At 33.1% G+C, this 24,114-nt stretch overlaps 1 long non-coding RNA gene across 1 annotated transcript; it reads right to left on the bottom strand.

Annotated features, from left to right (window-relative positions):
* Positions 1-15,831: 15,831 nt before the first annotated feature.
* Positions 15,832-16,364, bottom strand: LOC143617912 (uncharacterized). Its single transcript, XR_013150912.1, has 2 exons — positions 16,146-16,364; positions 15,832-16,038 (listed from the first exon to the last, which is right to left on the bottom strand). It is a non-coding gene; the product is annotated as an uncharacterized LOC143617912 (long non-coding RNA).
* Between the last annotated feature and the right edge of the window lie 7,750 nt (positions 16,365-24,114).

Genomic DNA, 24,114 nt, shown 5'->3' with positions numbered 1-24,114 from the left:
TTCCAAAAACCACCACATAAATCCCACACCTATCACCATGCCTACCCAAAAATAACTTGTCTTACCAAACTAACCCTTTCACCAGTTGAATTCATCATTGGTCTTTTACCGGCAGACCCTAAGAAACTGGAATGAATTCTTTCGTTTTCAATCTACTTTGCTGCCTAAAATTCACAAAACCTTGGTTACTTCGAGAACTTAGGGAGAAAATTTTTCTCTTTAGCAATGAGGTGAGAAAAAAGAGGCCACAAGAGGAACAAAGGCCACCATTTTGGGGAATTTCCAAAAACGCAATGAAAGGACGAGCAAAATTATATGAAAGATATTTAAGCTGTGGAAATTGGTCCCACGAAGGAAGATATAGAGTAATTCAAACCCAATCCCAATACGAATAGGGGTGCAAAAGAGCCGAGCTGCTCGCGAGCTACTTGAGATCGGCATGTTAAAAAGCTTGATCGAGCCGAGCTTTATCGAGCCTGAGCCCGAGCTCAAGCCTACAAATAAGCTCGTTTAATAAACGAGCTCGAGCCCAAGCTTTACTTATCGAGCTCGAGCCGGCTCGCGAGCCTAAACGAGCCTGCCATTTATATAATATTTTTTTAAAATATATATTTAATAATTATTAATTAATAAATATAATGTTATGAAAAAATAAATAAAAATAACTAAATAATATATATTCTATTATACATAAAATTATAATAGAAAAAATATATAAAATAATTATAATTATATAGAAAAATAATTTATAAATAGTAAACGAGCCGAGCTCGAGCTTTGGAAATAGAGCTCGAAATGAGCCGAGCTCGAGCTCTATGTAAGTTAAACGAGCCGAGCTCGAGCCTAGTCGAGCTCGGGCTCGGCTCGGCTCATTTGCACCCCTAAATACGAATATACCAAACTAATGAGGGTGGGGGCTATTAGGCTTAAAGCTGAACGATCCATTAGCGTTGGGAGTTATATTCAACATAGGATTGATGAGGAGCTGATCCACATCTTGGATAAAACCAGTCTTGACGATCTGACCATAAAAGTTTCGTTAGATTGTTAAGAAAAAAAAGAGAATTGCGGATTCACTACACTTTGGGATGAAGAATGGAGCAAGAACAAGAAAAAGAAGAATTTATTGAAAACAAGCTCAATTAGTTGTACCCTCTCAAATACATTTGCCAAAATACCCGACAAAACCTATCACCCCCATACCAAAACTTTTGAAAATATTATGTCTTTTGACGCATGCAGTGCTTCACAAGGTGGGTGGAGAATTGATCTCTAGACAAGCATATTGCATGTAAGTCGTATCTTGGCTAAGAGTAGTTAGACATACAACATCACGTGTATAACCAGATATAAAGCCGAGTGTGTGTAAACATTGCGAGCACACGACGTTTTGCATAAGATGAAGCTCATAAAAGCAAACCATAGTTTTAAGTATCATATACTAACACATTTTGCTCTTATGATGAATCTTGGTTTATAATGAATCTTAATTGAAGTTTAATAATGATAGTAAAACATGTGATCAGTTTTTAATAACTAATGGTTGTGTTGCAATTATCACTTGATGAGGAATGTTAAAAATACTCTTAAAATATGCCCAAGTGCTAAGCTTGACGATAAGCCGAGAAATTGCTAGTCTTGCGAAGCCTTGACGAACCTTAAAAAATACACCAAGACCCCGAGATTGATGAGAAGCCGAGAAATCGCTATTCTTGTGAGGACTTGGTTGATAAATTAAGAATCCTTAAATCAACCCCCAAACGCCGAGCTTGACGATAAGCCAGGGAACTGCCACTCTTGTGAGGGTTTGGGAAATAACTTAAGAAACTTAAAAAGAGCCGCCAACATTCCGAGCTTGATGATAAGCCAAGAAATCGTCATTCATGTAAGGGCTTGGTTGGGGGAAAACATGAATCTTAATATTGACATGAACCAAATAGAATATTAATAGTGATTGGCCAATTTAGAGTGGGAAATATCAATAATGTTGTGAAAACGGATTGTTGGTGTTCATCCACTAAGATCAGTTAATTACTCGTTAAGTGAGTGTAAAACATAACCAATCTAAAGCAACTCTTGAGTGGTTATTACATGAGTTCTATAATTGTTCAAGAGTTGTGCGGGTTAATACTTGGTAATTCAAGGTTAATCATTTAAAACTCAACTGATCTTAATTGGTATTGTAAGCATAATACAAGGGTTATTTTACTAAAGTATCAAGGACAATTCATTTAGTAATTTAAGGAATTGTCTCATATTTAAAGTGAGTTAACTTATCTTTATCGAAAACCACTTGCTTACATAAAATGATGTTTTAGTAAAAAGGGTTAAGAGTTTTCTCTTTCTTTAATTATCATTGAATAACATGACTGACAATGTTATTTTCACATTTAATCACCATCACAAGCTCAAAATCACATGTCTATTAATCAACTATTAAACCAAGTTAAGATAAGCTTTAATCAAGATGATACGTTTTTATCTTTGATCTTCTTTCTACCTTAAAATATAAATACCCAAAAATATTGTCTCTTAATTTATTTTTCTTAACACTCATTTACTAAAATCAAAATCAAAACTAAAATGATCTTCACCTCCGGTTAAATAAATATAACGATTTAATAGCAGAAATTAAAAATCTGTTTCATTCTTGCATTCGTGCTTATGTTATGAGTATCTAAAGAAGGTTAATGTTAAATGTCTGAAGATATAGAAGGGATCTTTAATGATCATGTGGATAGCATAAGTCTCTTGTTTGAATAAATATATCTATCTAAAAGTAAAGTTATAAGTTTATTAATGAATTTGTTCTTTAGGTTGATTTTCTTTTGTTAAATTGTTCTTTAGGTTGATTTTCTTTTGTTAAATTGTTCTAATACGTTGTAGAAAAAAAAAATTTGTCACCACTCACCACAATTGAAAATTGAGATAGGTCGGTGGGCCATGCTGCGTGTTCGTAAACACTAAACACACCATCTTGTTGCATAATGTAAAAGCTCTAATTCAATTAACAAGAATGAAATAGGCAAATTCTCATTAACGGAATGTAAAAACAAAAAGATGTGGGGGCTACAGAGAAAAGGAGATGAAAACTAGTGCCAATCCGTGTACTTTATTCTCTCTTGTGGTCCCTCTTGAACTAATGTATGTGGCACTCCAAAACTACTTAAATCTGAATCTGAAATTGATAGGTTTAAAAAAAAGTTTAAAAAATTGGTTTTCATTGAACACAATACCAACCCCAAGTAGATGGTAATGCACATCTATTTGTCAAATTACACTACTTAAGAAAAAATAGGTGTTTGGAGATTCACATGGAACCAATTGTTACTCTAAACCTACATAATATAAAACAATTCAAGATTAGGTTCCCAGTTTGAATAATTTATAAACTTTACAGTATTTATAGATTATTTATTTGAAACTGATTTAGTTATTTAGAATTTATTTAGCATTAAATTAGACATATTTAAAATATATATTTTACATATCTTTAACGACATATTTTACACATTACGTCTTCTTAGGTATTTCAATTTTATGCCCTATTTAAAATGTTGAAGCATTTACATTCTTACTCATCCACTATAATGCATTTACTCTTTTTCTATTTAAGATATATATACAAGCTTACACGATAAAATATATAAAAACAACGTCCTACGTACATAAGGTGGTACCCACCAACCTATATCATTTGTGGTAAGACAGGGAGTAATAGAAAGAAAACAAATAATTACTTGTAAGTTGTAACTCATGAGTTTTAAATTGGAAAAAGAGATAATGTATGGTGGGTCCTGGTTGTTTAATTACCATTCATGGCCACTTCGATACGAGTGTTTATGATAGAGACTTTTGATAATAATATTGTTCTCTTGTTTGATGCATAGCATAACTTTCTTGTTTGCATAAATGTATTTACCTAAAGTTAAGTTCCTAAATTATTAATGAATATGTACTTTACATTGATTTTTTTGAAATAGTTCTACTCATATGTTGTAGTAACAAATAGTTCTAATCTTAATACAAATTTCGTCACCACTCACCACAATTGAAGATTGAGATAGGCCGGTACCGCGCTTTTGTAAACACACAATCTTGTTGTATAATCTAATAGCTATAATTCAATTAACAAGAACAAAATAGGCAAATTGTTATTAATGGATGGAGGTGAGAAGAAACACAAACAAAATATAAACAACTAGTGCCAATCCATAGACTTTACTCCCTCTAACGGACTTCCTTAACCTATTGATAGGCTTTCTCATTGGGCTAAGTTGCTTGGGTTGGTACCAAAACATGATGCCATATTAATAATAGGTGTTTTAATCGTTTAAAAAAAAGTGATGTATAATTATCATATACAAGCTTTTTTTTATTTTTATTTTTTTGAACGGGTGAAAGAATAAGTGGATATTTAGTCGGTAACTAAAACAAAAATTCAAACAAATTATACCCAAAAAAAAACGCTAAAATATTCTGAATTCAACAACACGAAAAATATACAATTTTTTTTTAATTCAACAATATCGAAAATACATTACCTCTTTAAAACGCTGAATAAATTCTTGAATAGTCATAGTAAAGATATATTTCTTGTAGTTTCGCTTCTTGCTCTAAAAATTAGGAAAGACTTGTCGGAAATAGTTGGCTTGGTCCGACCAAGAAAGACAGGGGACTCTTTGGGCATTGCTTGGGTCGAGTGAAGTAAAGACTGGCTACCTAGAATATACAGATCCCTCACTGCACACTTTAGATATCTGTTTCCTTTCAATCAAAGACAGCGAAGCGCCTCTAATCTAAAGGCCAAAGAGTGCTCTTTGCGCTACTACGCATCCTTACTCATAGTATAGTGCAAGTTAGAACGGTTCATCAAGCCATTTTTAGCCTTCACTCCCTAAATAGGAATAGAGCTACTTTACAAATAGGGCTAATTACTTCGCACCTGACTGTGATAGCCCTCTCGATACCTTATTGGAGCTTTGTAATTTCATTTGCTTTCTGTTTCGTGGAACGAAGTTGATCCATTATCATCGGGATGTCTATGTTGAAAGATAACCTAACCTGAAGGGTCATTGATTTTCCAGGTTGGAAAATGAAGTAAACAACTCAGGTGGACAAGAGGCGAACCACTCAGCTCATGAGTCAGCTATACTCTTTAAAATAGCCTAATGAGGAGACGATCGTAATTTCCGATGTCACTGTGGAGCGAGACTGTGTAAAGGTAGAACATCATAGAAACTTCGCTGACTTTCTCCATAAACCTTGATTTCGCTACGCTCAATAAGAAGCCGGAATAGCTTAAATTGGTTCGTGTTCCGTTTCCAAAGTCAGACATCAAATTTAACGCGGGCATTTATATCGAATCGTCGATGTTCGTGAGCGTAACAAATATCGATTCTTGCCACATCTAAAAAACAAATAATAAAGTTAAAATAACCCAAATAAACCACAATAGTATATCTAATAACCCGACAAACCTCAACAAAATAATCCGAACAACCAAACTAGTAAAAAACCTGAAAACGAAAACCCAAGCCATCTTTTTCCATTTGACCTCTAAAACCGGACCCGATCATAACTAACCCAAACCCCACATACCCGAAATATTATCAAAAAATATTAATTTAATGTTTCGGTGCCACTATGCCTCTATTGGGCAAAGTGGCGGCACCTTAATGGTCCTCGGTTTTATGCTTTTTTTGATAAAATTTGATAATGAAAGAGTTATTCGACTCGACTAACCGTTGTAACGCACGATAGGGGTATTCAAAAAAATCTGAATCCGAATTAGTATCTGAAATATCTGAAAATTTGAATCCGGATCCAAATTATTTGAATTTCGGATTTGGATTCGGATAGTGATTTTGAAAATTATCGGATAGTTCGAATATCCGAACTATCCATAATATTGTTATTATTACTAAATAATAAATATAATTTATAAATTACGGATAATTTTTTGATATTTTGGATAATCTTTTGGATATTTTGGATAATATTTGGATATTTCCGATAATATTCGGATATTTCGAATATTCGAAAACTTCGAATAATTTTTACATAATTATTATTCATTTCGGATATCTGGTTCACTATCCGATCGGAAATCCGAAATTTCGGATTCGGATAGTGAAATCCGCAACGAAAATATCTGGATGTCCGAAAGTCCGAAATCACATGCTTTTACCAACACCCCGGGTTTTACCTATCATTTTGTTACTTCCGGTACTGTAACAAATATAATTGAAACCAACAAAATTCACGTCGACTCGTTGTTTAAGATATAATAGGTGAAATACAAATTTAACGTCATTTTAAAGTCAACAAATCGTAAGTTATCAATATATAGATTGAAAACTAAATTGGTTACAAAAGTGCATTATTTAAGGTATATTGGGTGAAACGCAAATTTTAAAAGTATCTTTTGCATGGAAAGGAACCGATCTATCTAGTCTACCTATTCTAATAAAGTAAAATAATTCTGGACACGTGTCACTTTGTGGTTAATTCTCATAATTTTTTCTCTCCAAAAGTAATATATGTCAATGATCATCAATTATTTACTTTCCTTTTACATTTCATTTATATTATATATATAACATGATTAAATTATTAATTTTCCTTTAAACTCTATTTATATTATATCTATTCATTTTTATAAAAATAAATATTTACATATTATACTAATATATGTTGTTAGAATATATTTTACAACATACTTGATGAAATCCAAAAAACTTGATAAAATTCAAAAATCAACAACAAAGCGTGTTTGTTAAAGAATAAAGATTGAAAAGAATAGAATTTTAAATGTTATCGTCAACATATTATGCTATGTATATTGTTGAAGATTATAAATAAAAAAACTCTAATATGTTTTTATTTCACGAAACAATTTTATTAATCGTTAAATCTTAAATATATATTATCGAAACCTTTAAAAACTCTCTGGTTGTTCCTTATATTCTATCAAGCTATCAAATTGCTTTATTTGTAAATTGAGTTTTCTCATGCATTTTACCCGAATTCACGGGTATGGGTCTAACCAAACCCAGATAGCCCTTAAACGGGTTATAACATATAATTAAATTAAAAATTAATCTCACCAAATATTTGATATGAAAATCCTATTATTAATGGATATATTAAAAATCAATATCTGATATTTTTAAAGTAGATATTATTTATAAATTAGAAAACAATTTAACAATAAAAAAATAAACGGGTCATTGGTCTCACCAAACCTAGATAAATTTTAAACCGGGTTATAGCGTCTAATTTATTTGTGAACATTTTTATCATCAACTCCGAAGTATAGTTTTAATTTAACTACATTAAATAAATTAAAATCTAATATAATATATAAATATTATGACCGAATAATGTAAAACAACCCCGTAATACGGGGGACTAAAACTAGTATTAATATAAGAGTAGTGGTGCATATATTGTTTATCTGGTTCAAGGCAATCGGTTATTAACCGAATCAGTTTTTGGTCAAAGGTCAAAACCGACAGATCATTGTCAAAACCGGGTTACGGTTAGTCACCGGTTTCAATGCTTGAAATCTATAGTTATGAAAATCAGTTAGGTTATTAATTGAACCGATTAACCAGTAACTAGTTATTCAATTGATTAATTTAGAAGGTGTACAATATAATTGAATACTAAAATGTTAAATAACTCACTTTATTAGACAAAAAAACAAAGAAACATAGATAAATAAAAAAGTAAAATGACGACAATAAATTTTACATAATATATAAACATCTTTATTCTTTGTTGTTGCAATGGTTTCGTCTTGGTGCTTTTTCTTATATTTCTTGCTCTCACCGCCTTGCAATACTTTGTCAAACGAGCTCACAAGATGAAGTTGGGCATCACCTTGTCGAAGACTCAACAATTTTTACAACAAGCCAATTTGGTGTTGTCCGACATTAAACGTAGGTCGAACTTAGACCAAGCTCTTCTTTTTTATTGAAGTATCAAAACAATCTTTTCCAAATTTACCACTAGTTCAAATTGGGTTGGGACGTGACGGAATTGTGAGTTTTGCATTTAGAAATTGTTTGAGATATTGAGAGGTGGTGTAATCAAGTTATCAAGCCTAAACATCCGACCCTTATTTATACTAACTTCGAAGGGTTAAAATGGTCAATAACCAGTTTCTAATTGCCATATGTTAAAAAAGGATTATGTTGTTTGAAATCTAAAGCTAACGTTAGTAACCGGTTACTAACCTATTAAAGTAAACTAGTTCTGGTTAAATGGTTTGTAATTGATTATAATTCAAATATGTATAATTGATTCCTAACCATCGATGTCGATGGGTTACTAACTGGTTTCTAGTAAACCAATTAATAAGTTGTTCCATTTAGTTCAGGTTCTGGTTTCAGTTCAGGTAACCCGTTATGATATGCGGGAGTGGGATAATAAGTGTTTTTTTTCCTATTATGGTTGATTCGTCCGAGTTCTAGCCTTATATTTAGCCTTATATTTTTTGTTTGAAACCAATAGTGGGTTTACGTTTTTCGCACATAATATGGGGTCCTTATGTTTTGGAGCGGAGTGTGGGAGGTTAGCTAAGGAAATGGATTTAGTTAGTTTTGGGTTACAAAGGTCGTTTTGTGTTAGTCTGTAGGTACGTCTTGTTTTTGGACTACTTGTATTTTATTTTGATTGTGTCTACTTTAGGGCCTACAACCTACTATGGGTCATTTAGTGTGAGTCCATAGGTAGGTTTTGTATATTGAGGGTTTGCTTTCGGGTATGTTTCGGGGATCCTCAAAATACCTTTGTATTCGTTTAGGGGCGTGTAAGGTTCAGTTCAGCTCAGTTAACGGCAAGAACAGAAACCATAACCAAACACTTCAGTTATTAAAAAAATAACGAAAATACCAATGTTGTGTTTAAAATATTGGATTTTCCTATTCAAAAAAGGCTTGTGGCACAACTTGTTGTCCGTTTGTCTTCTGTCTTGATGTAAACGCGTCATATTTAGATTAATAACTAAAAAAATATGTGCTTAAGAATAATAACAGTTCGGTTTCGGTTTATCGGTTTTTACTTATTAGTGATAAAATTAGTTCGGTTAATTAACCAGTAGTAAACCATATCATTGACTAAAATTTTTTTATGTTTGTTATGAATTTTGCCATAATCAAACTCAAAATGAATATTATAAACAATTTGGTTATACACATAAGTTTCGAAATATACATTAAGGATTACTCATTAACTCTGATTCCAAATGTCAGTTTTAACAAGTAAAGAACTAACCCCCAAAGCCACTACCAAAAGATAATAAATGCAACTTAAAAGCCGCGATCTAAATGAATAAATATATTTTACTAATGAAATAAAATATCCAAGATTAAGAATACAATGGTTAAAGAAAGTTGGATAGATATTATTTTGAAGTATTTGAACATGATATCATTAAAAGAAGATGATTCTTATGGATAAAAGCTTCATATCGTTATAACCTTTATGTATAATCGGTTCGGTTCGGTTTGGTTTATTTTGGTTAACCGAGGCTAGAAAAAACAACTGATAACCATTTTTCGGTTAATTCAATTTTCACTTCAGTTCGTCATTTTCGGTTCATTTGTTGTTCACCCTACTTTTTATACTAGTAAACTAAGTTATTGGGTTCTCCCCAAAAATAAATAAATAAAATGAAAAAAAGGAAGAAGAAGGCAATCTTAACTAATAACTATGGCAATTTTAGTTCCTCCAAACAGAAAATGTGATTATCATGCATCGACACTCAGGATTTGAAACATTTTGGTTGCAATTGTAACACCCGACCTCTCATATATTATCCGGTCTCTCGTACCATCAATGTTATCCATTTTGCTTACTTGGAGCTCTCTGATTTGTTTTAGTTGCCTCGGTGGAGACTTCCAAAGAGATTAATCATATCCTTGTACTACTCTCTCCCAATCACGTTTAATCATGAGATCATCCTCTAATTCATAGCCATTGCGCCTAAAACATATCGGTGACATGTGAGACAAAACATTCCTAGCTTATGAGTCAAGAATCTCTCATGGTCACGATCGATATGAGTTTTTTCTATAGCGTTCGGTGATAGTGAACGAATAACCTTACAAATTGTAACCACCAAAAGAAATAGATTAACTTGAAATGCATAGAGATAAGAGAGCCAACGGTAAAAAGAGGAAATATATTATGATTTATGACACATGAATGAATCCCAAGTGATCTTTTTCTTTTAGTGTGGTCGAACCTTTCATATCACGAAACCATCATATTTGAGTTCTTCATTATGCAAATTTATATCATGTGATTTGAGAATAGAATTGTAAATTAATGAAGTGGTTTACTACACATATATTTTAAATTTTCATCTAGTCACAATATGCAAATATGTAAGATTTTCCTAAATTTGCTTTAGAATAAACTATATGTATTTTTAAAATAAATCTATAACAGTGATTCAAAATTTGAAAAGTTCAATTTAAAATAGAGAACATAAAAAAATAAAATTATATATATTTATAATAATTAATAAAATAAAAATGTAGTTGGTTTCTAGGTCCTATAATTTATTTCTATCCATATTTCATAAGAGTGAAAAGGGAAACACTTTAGCGACACATAAGCAACTTTCAGTCTGTCTGTGAATCACGTAGACGTGTACCAACAAATAATCGCAACTGGGTCCCGTCTTTAAGCGTGTGGACTCCTCGTTATCCCGTGCATCTTGGGTCCCTTGTTTCCTTTATGAACAACTACTTTTGGTTTCCTAGCTACTATTGTCATGTAATTAATAAAAGTTAAACTCTTTGTCAACTAACATAGTTTAGAGCAAATGATTCTTAATAACAAAGAATAAGTGTCAAATGATCATGAGCTAGTGGTGTTGCAAACTTGTTAAATTCGAGAATCGAGACTTGTTATTGAAAAACTCATGTAACCCTATCAGTTCCCCTAATAACCAACAAAAGTTGTGTATGGCACGTTATGCAATGTAAACCCCTAATTGTTTTTCACTTATAACACGTTTAGTGTATGATGTTTTTTAAAAGTTTCGAGTATTTTGTTATGAGTTATGACGTTCTTATTTTTATCTACATAACGATATAAGTTTTGTTCAAAACATATATGTTAATGCTATCGTACAAGTTATCGAATCAAACACATACACGTCATCACAACTATGTCATGATTTACTTTTTTTGTTTTGTAAAACGACGTCGTTTGCTCTTTCCGTCATTTTAATTAATAATGTTTGAACATGAATATTTTGTTGTATACGTATTCGATGTCAATTTTTTCTTTAGGTTTCCGTGTATGTTAAAAACTTTTGTAAATAGTGTACGGCTTATAAAATACTAAACGCTATAAAATACTAAACGTGTCGCATATTCACGAGCAAGCACAAATACTCATTATTATTGTTACGCAAAATGTTTTTGTTGAGCTGAATTCATTTCATGATTTATTAAACCAACCATGTTACCAGTTATCATGAAATTGAAACAGTTAATAATTAGCTTTTTTATGCTTACGCAGTGTACGTGGAGCTACCTAATATATACAGCTTAAAATGCCATTGAATCAAACTTACAAAGGTGTGTTGTGTTCCATACTATTTGACTCGGTTGATAATTACAAGACACAACACAACTATGCTCCAACATCTTCACATAGTGAGGTGACCCATTACTCCATTAGAATGCATGGTCATGTTTCCTACTTTATATAATTAGTGCCGATGTTGACAATTTTACATTTTGATGAATAAATGTACTATTATTGTATTATATATACAATGTACTATCTAATCAGTCTGATTTATACTTTTACTTGATTCAAATACCCTGATTCTATATAGATGACAAATGAGTGACGCGTTGACTATTGTATCCGCACATATATATGATATATCCATTTTAAATATGGGGTTGAACAATGTAATGTCAAAGTTTCCTTTTACCCCGGTGAATATGTTGATGTTGACGTTATTTTAACGATAATGCTATAGAGTGTCTTACTTGAAGATGTTGATACGCTTCCATGTGTTTGATGGGAATGATCGCCTTAATGAAACTTGGTTTTGAAGATTGGAATAAGTAGAATCATATGGAGTGCATTGGCAGGGAGAATGATAACCTAGATAGAATGCGAATATCTCATAAAGCTAGGGAATGAGTGACTTGACTATTATTGAGCTCCTAATCGTCATGATCGGATCACCACATCTTGGATAGTGCTCACCGTTGTTTATCGATTTGCAACGAGATAGACAAATGATAACCAAGAACATAACTATAAACGTCATGATATATAGTCTATGTAAAATTGTAAGTTTCGTCATTGTTCTCAAGAACTTCAACAAATTAATGATGTTAGAAGGGGTTATTTCCAATAATAGACACTTGTCATACGTAAACGGTTTTTTACAATCACGTCACAAGACTTCATTCTCGACACAATAAAATATTCTTAGTGACTAAAGGAACTACCACTATCATACAAATCGTTTTATCATTATGTGTGACATGTTACTATCACTGCTATTCGAGTAGGTGATCATACCCCTCTGCAAGTGTTCGTGACAACTTGGTATTTTTGTGAGTTTTTTCTTGGCCGTGGAAATGGATGGCAAAGAGAAACATTTTTAATCTATTTAATTTAGTTTCATCAATAATGATTAATGGTCACACTTTGCCAATTCTTTTGTACTTTATTATTAAACTATTTTTAATCTAAAACTTGATTTTCTCAAATTGCTTATATATCTTCTTGACTTCTCTCATTTTAATTTAATTTATTTATATATATATTTGTATACTAGGTTATTAACCCGTGTACGAAACGGGTGGAAATATTGAAATTTTCGAACAAACACATGTCATTTGAAAAGACAACATAAGTTGTTATATGTTATTCGGGACGACAACATACTTTAAGTTGTAAATAATATTGGTACGAAAACAAATGATTGTGAAATACAAAGATAAACCCAAATAAAATTCAAATTACAATTTTTGAAAACATAATCAAAAGTTAAAAATGTAAAATTCAAAAGCTACCAAAAATACTTCCTTATAAACCATATTTATTTTTTATATGTAATTTTGTCTTTCTTGTTTAATATAAGATTTTTAACACCATTTTTCGCTCTTGATAAAGCTACATAGAGTTGTCTATGTATAAACATCGGGCCTCTGAGATATATGTCAACTTTTGCTAGAGATTAACCTTGACTTTTGTTAATGGTCATTGCAAAATAGACTACAACTGGAAAAGACTACCTTCTCTTCAATTTAAACGAAAGTTTCTTATCTGAAGGTGTTAGACCACAAAGAATTATATAAGTGCGACAACCAGTATTAATACATGAAATATCTTTTACTTCAACAAAACGCCCACCCAAATTAATTACTCGCAATCTAGTTCCATTACACAAATCGTTCTTCTGATCCATATTCTTAAGTAACATTATTGGCACATTGACTTTTAGAACCAATCTGTGAGCCAAAATAATTTTGGTTTTTTTAATTTTATTTTGCATAATGTGTTTATGAAAATTCTAGTTCAAATTAAAATATAAAAAATAATAATTGGTATGATCTTACTTAAAAACCAAAAAACTGATTTTTTATATGGACCACAACTAAATTTGTGAATTTTGTTGCTAAGTATGATAACAATATAAATTGAGTAAACCAAATATAAGTAAAAAAAAAGAGAGAAATGTCTTTGCGCCTCTAGTTAACATAAATTGATTCGTATACACGTATTAATTAAAACATATATTTTAATTTGTTTTAAGAAAATAAAATAGTATCGAATAACCGGAAATTATGTTTCGTATCATTTCTAAAAAGGAAAATAGAAAAAAGAAATGTGTAAACATACATTCAACGTTATTAAAAACTTGTTTATCAAAAAGATATAATGTAGTTCATAATAAATATAATAAAAATCGTTTATAATTTTTTGTTACAAGTGCCTAATTTTTAGTTAATAACATATTAATCTTTATTTACTATATATTAGTTATATTTTAATACAATATAGTGTATTAACGCGTTTAAAATAAAAAGTTACCGCTCAAAATGCTAGTAAGTAGTTCTCTTGGCGTTTAAACTGCACGTTTAAAAAAAATAATGCACTCTTAAAAAACATTTAAATAGTAACTTATAATTAAAACTGAAACTTATTAACTTTAGAGTATAATCAAAAGTAAATTATTTAAATTTTCAGTATACATTAAATTTGTCATTTATGCTAATAAAAAATTGGTCAAATATAAAAGATGGAAAATTTGTTGACATTGAAGACTATTAAAAACTACAAAAGATTGTAGGAAGGGTGGTCAATTTCGGTTTTTAAAAATAGAAATAAATTAATGTAAATATTATTATAAAAAACTTTTCATTTTTATAGAAGTTTACTAACTAAATAATATACTATTAATATTTTTAATTATCACGAAATTATTGTCAATACTTTAGCATCATTACCTTATTTAACAATAAATTTCATTAGATAATTCCTTTTACAATTTTATACATTAATTTTGACATTTATGTCTAATTAAAAATTGGTTAAATATAAAAGATGGAAAGTTTTTATTTTCTATTTAGCTTATTAATTTAAATTTTAATTTGGCTGAAATAATTTAAACGAATATGTAATTCTTGACATTTATGCCTAATTAAAAATTAATCAAATATAAAATATGTAAAGTTTATTGAGATTGGAGAATATTAAAACTAAAAAAGAGTCGTTAAATTCGATTCTTAAAAACAGAAATAAATTAATGTATAACTGATTGGAATGTATCATTAAAGATGATGAATATTTTAAAATAAATAAGCAATTATAGTAAATATCCAAGATTTTTTAAATATAAATTTGAAAAAGTAATACACCACATATTAAATTGGCCAAATAAATTAATATGTTTTTAATACAAAACTTATTAACCTTCGAGTATAATCAAAAGTAAATTTAAAATTTCCAGTATACATTAAATTAATACAAAACTTGTTAACTTTCAAGAAATTTTACAACAGCCAGAACACACATTTGGTGACCAGGTCCTACCATGGATCGAGCTAGTTTTCAAATGGTCTTCAAGCTTCATGATCTGACCTACCTAAGTAGCAGCAAGACGTGTGCAACATATAAGAGTAATTGCAAATAATACTAAAAATTCAAATAATTAAGTTTCATTCAAGATACACCAACAATAAGAATAAAAGAAATATATTTAAGTAGAACTGATAATACGGAAACTTTAACATGAATCATTCACCTAAAAATCTTGCATACTTCTAATTCCCAAGCTAACTTGCCTGCATAACAACCAAAGGACCAAATAAGGACAACATATATAAATTTTTTTTATTAGAACAACCAACATTATAACTTAAGTCTTGAATTCCATTAAAAACATCGAAACGATTTACAATGAAGTGACATGTAAGAGTAAATAAATGAATACAAAGTCGTAGTTATAAGTTATAACAGTTTCAGAAGAGTGAAAAGGACGATATAAACAAATGAATATGGAATACCGAATTTATAGAAATGATTGTTGAAATGGTTTTCGAAGTATAAGATGAGGTCAAATAAGTAGTGAAATTTTGAAATTTTAAAAAATTGGACGTCTAATACGTGAGGGTTTGACAATAGTTATTACACGGTTTTTATTTATAGTTTATTTAGATTTAGAAAAAATACACTTAGTAAGGATATAAATTAACTATGTTGTCAGTTTTGGTCTAAACAAGGTTTTTGAACCGCGCGCTCTACGGAGACGTAAAATCTTGAGAAAACAACCAATTTTGAAATGGTATGACACTCTCGTTGAAATGTTAAAGATCGTCAATGTTAACAATGGTGGATATACGGTTAGTTCTCTATTTCGTAAAACACGATTAAAATTGATAACAAAATTACATGTAATGAAGTAACTAAATCATTTTCCAAAACTGCTTCTTATTTTCTTTGACTCCTAACCAATGCGGTCTCAAGACTTGCCTCTATTACCTGTACAAATGTAATTACATAGGCGGTTTCTTCACCGACAGCTAATAACTTTTGTTGTGCCTATGAACGTTGTGTATAACACCTGAAAAACAACAGAGGAAACTCACAAATTATTTCTATAACAGCTACCCAAGTATTAAAAGCACCAAAGGCTAGAAAACTTATATGCAAAGACTCAACATTTGAAAACCTAAGACGTTAGAGTTACATACAAATTTAAAACAGTCGCTACATAAACCGACCCTATATATAAGAATACATAATTAATACAAACAATGATAAACACAAACCCAAAGTTAGCACAGTGAAGTGACAACATACAAAAAATATATGTATCTTACATTGAAAATTCATAATATAAATTATCGATTAAAAGTATTTAGAGTATTATGCTTAAAACATAATGTAAAACAGAATCTTCTTTTATAAACACTTAATACAGAAATCAAAGTGAATAAAAATGTAAAGGATACTATAATGAGTGGAAAGTAAAAAGCCAAAACTATTCACACTGTCAGTTTGATACAAAGACGTAACATATAGTATATAAAATATTAGATGACTTACCGTATTTATCGGTTCACAGGTATGAAATGAACCGTCTATATTCGCTCCAAAGACTTGCCTTTCAAAATACCTTCAAGCAAACCTAACAACTCATGCAGAGGTCCTTTGTGAAAGTTTGCCATTAGTGTAACTTTAAATGTCAAAGTGTTTCTTAAATTCCTGTTGATGGCTTTGTGTATTATTTTCACAAATCCAAAACATAATATAACAATAAGCCTCTAATTCAAGATAATCTTTTGTTGAATAAAAAGTTCAACACTAACATACCTTTGACTTTCAAGCAAATTAGTCACCATCTTATGAAAATTCAAAGTTAACGAAAGAAGCAATTAACCACATTTATGCCAACAATACACCTGTCTGTAAAACCAAATGTCCAATGGATGTATAAATGCAGTCGTTTAAATGAGTGTGGATAAACCTTACCTAGCGTATTAATTTGGATGGTTCTGAACTCCAACCTTGGCATGAGCATTCAACGTCTTCCATGCAAATATTGAACGCATTCTATTAGCTGCTAGAAAATACACCGCAGCACCAGTTTACTTAGATAATCATCGTTAAAATATTGATTTCGTTAAAATATTGATCTGAATCGAAGTATCATAATGTTTAGTTGATTTACCTCTAAGCACAAATTATGTTGTATCTCTCTTCTGATCACTAATGGGTATCAAATCGCTCAATATCAGGGACCTAATACAAAAAAATAATTGTTCTAACTAACTACATAACACTAATTTTAAGAAATCGGTGCATGTACCGATGTGCGCAGTTGGAGAATTAGGGCTAGTTACATATGTTGATATCAAACGCAAAACTAAATTAGGATTAGACGAAGACACGGAGGCTGAGAAACGCTGGCAACCATGTCAACCGTCTTGTCGACGAAGAATGGAGTCACCTTGAACCATCGCAACCGTCGATCATAACCGCCGTTGTCGTCGCCTAGAAGCAAAGGAATCGTTGTCGTTCTCCGTCTACAGTTTGTGCTCCATGGTGATACTGATTTACGGTCACAAAACAATTTTGCAAACAAGTTATAGGGAGAAAGGATAGGAAGATGATTTCATGTGGTGACAACCAAATATTTCAACGGCTCATATTTAGACTTTTCATGAATAGTCTTTTTTTTAGTGCATATATATATAATTTAAATATAAAAAGTGAACGGTCAATTTCGGTTTAAGTCTGAAATTTAAATTTGAATATTAAAATTGTCGGTTTTTTAGCTAAAAAACTGTTTATAGATGATTTAAATATTTTTAGTATGTGAATTAATTGTGGGTTATTGATTAGTTTAATTTATTTTTGAATTATTTAATTGTTATATATGGAAACAATAGAGTTTGTCCAATAAAAAGATGTCAAATGTACACAAACTCAATTATTTTAATAGTATATGTAGATGTAGATATTCCTCTTTTGTGCATAATAAATATTGTATAAATAGATTTTCGTTTGTTATACATATATGTTATTTATATATTAAATCGTATATATATTAGATGAAGAGGGAGGTTGTTTGCACGTGGACAAAGACTTGAATGAGAAACGACGATTGGTCAAGGTCAGTATGGTCTAAAGTGTTATAACTGTAATAGACTTAGTCATATCAGGTCGGAATGTTGGTTTGAGCCGCACACAAATATTGTTGTGGAGCGAGATGCAAAAGAGACTGAGTGCTGGCTATTTATCGATATTGGTGACACAAATAATAGCATTAATTTCATTAAGAGCGGACGCTCCAATAATATGACCGGCAAAGATCACCGTTCAAAGAATTTGATGATACTCAAAAGGTTCAAGCGGAAGGCAAATGTAAGATAAAGCTATTCTTGTCATTAATAAACTGTTAAATAAAGATGGTGGAGAAGCAACAGATGCATATAAATTTCGGTGCATGATTGGTGGCCTTGTATATACCTATCTCAAACTTGCCCACGAATTATGGTATTAAAAGGGAGAACATTTTGCGTTAACTAAATACGCAAACACCGATTGAGCCTCGTTAAGATTTGAAAGAGCACTTCTACAATTGTCTAATCTATAGCGCCAACACCAGTTTCGTGGAGCTCCAAAAAAAGATGTCGTGGCTTGAAGAGGTAGGTCCCAGCAGAGACCAGTTGGTCCCGCAAGACTCACCTTGAACAGGGACGTCTGCGCAAAGGCCATCTGCTCCCGCAGGACCCACCATGCTCATAGAATCTTACGCGCAGTACGCAAGCTGTACACGCAGGGAAAGCCTCCCAATGGTGAAGTACCCCGCCTGTTCCCGCAGTTGCGGATACAAGCCATCAGGGAAGGCTACCCGCAGACAGCAGGGCTACACGCACAAGACACTAGATACTTCAGTAGTCACATGAAGGAATGAGCAAGGCGGGAACAATCCCGCCTAAATGAGCCAGTCTGTATGATTCTGAAAGATCTTTTGTACTATACATACCAAGGTATGGATAGGACAGACGATCTGACCAGAACAGCCCATGAGCCAATCACAGGGTGACAGCTCACCGACAACAGTACGAGGAGGAGCACCCTCTAGTACTGTTTGTCACTATTAGCCGCTGCCTACTCACCAACCCTTACTGTGGGGCATGCGCAGCCTACAGTTGGTGGAATAGTGTTACTGTTGGCCGTAACCTATTCACCAACCAGCATGGCCTGCGTACAATCCACAGTAGGTGGGACGTGCATAATCTGCAGTTGGTGGAATAGTGCAGCCGACTTTGTTACTGTTGGCCGTAACCTACCCACCAACCAGTATGGCCTGTGCATAGTCCACTGTTGGTAGAACAGGAATACTATTCAGCCGGCTGTACCTTCTAGGAAACCTACCTTCGGCTATAAATACTCCAACATCTTGGAATGGTAAGATCATCTGCTATCCAGTTATCTAGCAATCTCTTAATATACACTTATATTCAGAGCAATCTAGTCTGATTCTCATGCCGGAGGGTGGTCACAAGGAGGAACCCCCCCCTACTCAGTGACGAGCATACGGTGTTTGTTTTGCAGGTCCCCTGAAGAACTGTAGGTTCCTAGACGTGGATCGTATACGGGAAATCTCTAACAACGCAGGTGCGGAATCCCTGCGTATATAGATACGAGCGTAGATATTGTATAGATTGAATACGCGAACAATGAACACGAGCTATAAGGTAAACACGTTATATTGAATAACCAAACCCGTGACAGTAGGTCACTGTTACAGAGAACAAAACGAAACAAAACGTAACACCAAAACCCTTAACCCGTTCTCTGCTGAAACGTTCTATTTAAACACGACAACTTCGCCACTGGCGAAGTTGTCAGTAACCTCGCTAGATCAGCAAGTTCGCCATAGCGAACTTGCTGATAACTTCGCTAGTTTACAAAACAAACCATAAACAAACCATTAACTATATTACAGACTCGATAACAAATACTAGACTATGAACTACTGACAAACATGTACCAACAGACTCCCCCTTGGCAGTAGCTTCATATCTTGATCTCTGAGTCTTGTAATCTTGCACTTTCACGCGTGCGCCCCTTCTCTCACACAAACCGACACTACCCGTTGATATTTCCTAGCTTGATCCTTCCAAGCAGGAATGTAGAAGATCTTCTTCTCGTTGAGTACTTTCAGATCAGCTTTCGATAAGTTAACAAGATGCATCGGATCACAAACCCTCAGCACTTTCTTGTTCGTCTTCGTCTTCCAGCACAGCTTCAGCAGTCTGGCAGTCTACATACCACCATTTCAGACTCTTCAATACATCTTGATCAAACACATATCAATCACGTCGAGTTCCTTTCAATAATATCATTTGGCAGCACATCTTAATCAAACAGCACATCGTCTATCTCTTTCAGTGGATCTATCACATCATCAACACTCTCAACATTTTCAAACACATCCACATCATCACCAACAGCAACCACATCATCACGAGCCGCAGACTCCCCCTCAGCTGTGGAAGCCCCAAGAGCTATAGTAGTTCTTGGCAACTCACCACCTGCACCTTCCGGTGCATTGGGATCATCGTCTTGATCATTTCTTCTTTTAGTCCTCAGTTTTTCTTCTTTTAGTCCTCAGTTTTTCTTCTTTTAGTCCTCAGTTCATCGCCTCTATAGCTTATCTCCCCCTGAGATGCCAAGAACTCCTTCAAGGTATCTATTACGTTCCTATGCTCAACCTCAACCAATAGTAATCAGTAAAAAAAACATAAAACTATCTAAAAAAAATTTAAAGTATAAGGGATCAAATTTCAGTCTAGTCAGGGACCACTACGTTTTTAGAAAAGATCCTAACAGGAATCATACTAACTATGTGACTGTCACATAGATCCGTGTTTAGCTGTATTATGACATAAAGAGACAGGTTGTAAGCATGTAAATAACTTAAATGGTTTTCATCGTTTCTGTGATACGGATTAAGGTTCAGTTAAACTCAAAAATTTAAGATGGCAACATCTCAGAGATAATGATGTCTTCTATCTATTCTCAAAGCGTATTTGGCTATACCCAAGTCACCTCGAATTGACTTCGACCCATAGTGTCTGATTATCTTGTAGATACACGATGTCTGCTTCCCGTTTTCTTCTAACTCCAGACTTGAGAAGTCTTGATTGTTACTATGTCTCGAAAGTACTTAAAAATATACACGTATTTTTTTTTTTTTTTTTTTTTTTTTTTTTTTTTTTTTTTTTTTTTTTTTTTTATAAACATTTTTATCGACTTCGGAGTATGAAACCACTGCAAGTCCCGAATCTGGATCACTGCAGTGTCTTGAAATGCTTTCTTCACGGGAATCAGAACACTCACGGGCTCGTGTATGACTGGGTAGTCGCTTTTCTGCCTATCCTTCGAAAAGATATGTATGAAGACATACAAAACTCTTAAGGAGTTTCCACATAAATTCGAGTAAATTTAAGTTAGTATCACATACACTTTTACGCACCATTAAAATTACCATGACATACAATGACTGTTCTAAAGCCTTTTAAGCCTAATAACTTCACTAGTTAAGCACACACAATCAGTATATATATCATTTTCCAAGGTTGGATCAATTTTCTGTTAAACATAGCACATTTACTTCAAAACGAAGTAATAGACTTGAAAAGTAATTTCATTTCCCAAAAAAATTTTGACTTCAATTCGCCCCGATCACGTCAAAGTTTTTCAGGTAAACGGCAATCCTGAAGATCCAATGGATCAACTGGACCGACCACATACAAGTATGTGTCCTTCTAACTAAGTATGAACGACTAATTTTCAGCGATAGAAAGAAAACACATCATAAATCGCCCCGGTCACTTTCAGTCATCAGGTTAATGGCTATCCTCAAAATCTACAAGTAGAAAATGAGGACCAAAACATATCCTAAGACATGTCCTTCCAACTGAGATAACCGACATAATTTTAAGCGATTAGTGACGATTTTTTTTTTTTTTTTTTTTTTTTATTTTTTTTATTTTTTTTTTTTTTTTTTACTCAGAAGAAAAACATGGTTACTCGGGATTGATCATCCCGTTTAGCTCAATAAAGTTCACATTTTCTAACGTCATCTTCCCGTTAGTTACCGTATCCTTTCCTGATATTTTGCCTCCACTCTCACCGGCAAAACTGACTCTCGCTCCTTGAACAGGTTTTAAATCTTGTAACAAATTTTTGTTACCAGTCACGTGCCGGGAACAGCCGCTATCCACAACCCAAAGATTATTGGAAGCCCTGTTCAACTGTTCCTGCACAAATAAAAGAGATGATTAAAATTTGGGGACCCAAGACCTCTTGGTCTTGGGTCGATTAACCTTCTCAACCGAACTCACACACCTTGGCTGACCAAAGTTAGCATTATAAAAATTTCCACGAGTCCTAACAGGATACCTCCTTGGAGACTGATAGTGAGGCCTACCAAACCGACGAACATTAAGAGAATTAAAAGAATTATAGCAGTTGGTTTGGTTATTAGTAGTGTGAAAACGAGATGTGTTTCTTTGAAAACCGGTATTATATCTCAAATTTGAATGGTTTTCATTTTTATCATTTAAACGATTACTAAAAACCTTAGTCTCAGTTTTCGAGGGCCTCACCTCTCTGAAACGCTGCTTCAGAGGGCAATCAGCAACAAGGTGCCCTGTTTGATTACATCTAAAACAACATCTATATTCAGCTTTCTTTTCAGCAGATGTTTTAGATGTGGAGGCAGTATTACCACCCGTACGTCTCACATAAGGTGGGACATATGGGTTGAGTGGAGTACTCTTTTGAGTAGATTTAACCTTTTCTCCACTAGTGGGTAATACTTCCTTCTCTTTTGTCTTACCCGACTCGGATGACTTATCCGAATCAGATGAGACTGGACTTGAAATTTTAATTTTTGAGACAGGCGAACTTGTTTCGCCTTTACTAACTTCCGGTACTTTACCAGTTTCCTTAGCAGTACCTGTCTGATCAGCTACAAAATTAACAGATTCATGAACACTAGGATTGAAAGTATAATTATGGTTATATGGTGGTGGAACCTCATGGTAACCAATTCCTCCCCTCTTAGGTGAGGAACCTTGATCACTGACGAGGTGATCAAGAATAGCGGAGGAATTCCGGAATTGCTCCAGTTTCCTATTAAGTTCCACCACTTTTACCTGGTGATCAGCAATCTGCTTTTCTTTCTCAGCAATTAACTTGGTTTTCTCTTCTAAAACCTCGTAGCTTAGATCGATCACATCAATTTTTTCAGTTAATTTTGTTTTTAAACTTTTAACGTCCTTTTCACACGCTTTAATTTTTATTCTATAATTATTTTCTCTTGTCTTTGTAAAATGATGATCTTCTTTCAAGGTTTTAAATTCGGCATCCAATTTAACATACTGATCAGTAATTGTTGCTAGCTGTTCAGACAAGTTCTCACACTTAGTACAGATAGGTTTAGTACATACCTCGGTGTTCAGATCATCAGCCATGAAGGCTTTTTCATTTTCAGCAGCTTTCACACATTCTTCAGCTGCAACCTTCGCCATGTGAGCTTGCTCAAAGAGTTCTCCAGAGAACATATTCCAGTTGTATTCTCCAGCATCAGACATCATGGCTCTATTCCCATTGTTATTTCCACTTTGCTGTGTAGTCCTCCCCTGACTACGTTCTACCCGTGCATTAGTGCACTCTTTTACAAAGTGTCCATTCTGTTGGCAATTGTAACACCTCACCCTTGACTTGTCAAATCCTGGCTTTCCACCTACGAACTTTCTGCCAGTCTTCTTCATGAAACGCTTCACTCTTCTGACTATCATCGCCATCTGCCACTGCAGATCCATCTCCTCAAGATCATCAGGATCGATCTGGTCATAGTCTTCTTCCAAAACAGCAGGGTCCACAATCTTCCCTTGTATATAGTTCTCGTAAGAAGCAATAAAAGATGCATAGACTGCAAACTGCTCTTCAGCAGATTTGACACTCATTGGCATCTTAGTGTAGTTATTGCTTGAAGTACTGGGAGAGAAACTACTTGTGGATGCTTGAGGT

This window comes from Bidens hawaiensis, unplaced genomic scaffold (genome assembly GCF_021521415.1).
Source record: "Bidens hawaiensis isolate Kalapana, Puna unplaced genomic scaffold, B.hawaiensis_p1.1 tig00060483_1, whole genome shotgun sequence".
Taxonomy (NCBI): Eukaryota; Viridiplantae; Streptophyta; class Magnoliopsida; order Asterales; family Asteraceae; genus Bidens; species Bidens hawaiensis.
The sequence above is the reverse complement of the archived record's forward strand: the minus strand, read 5'-3'. Positions and strand labels throughout refer to the sequence as shown.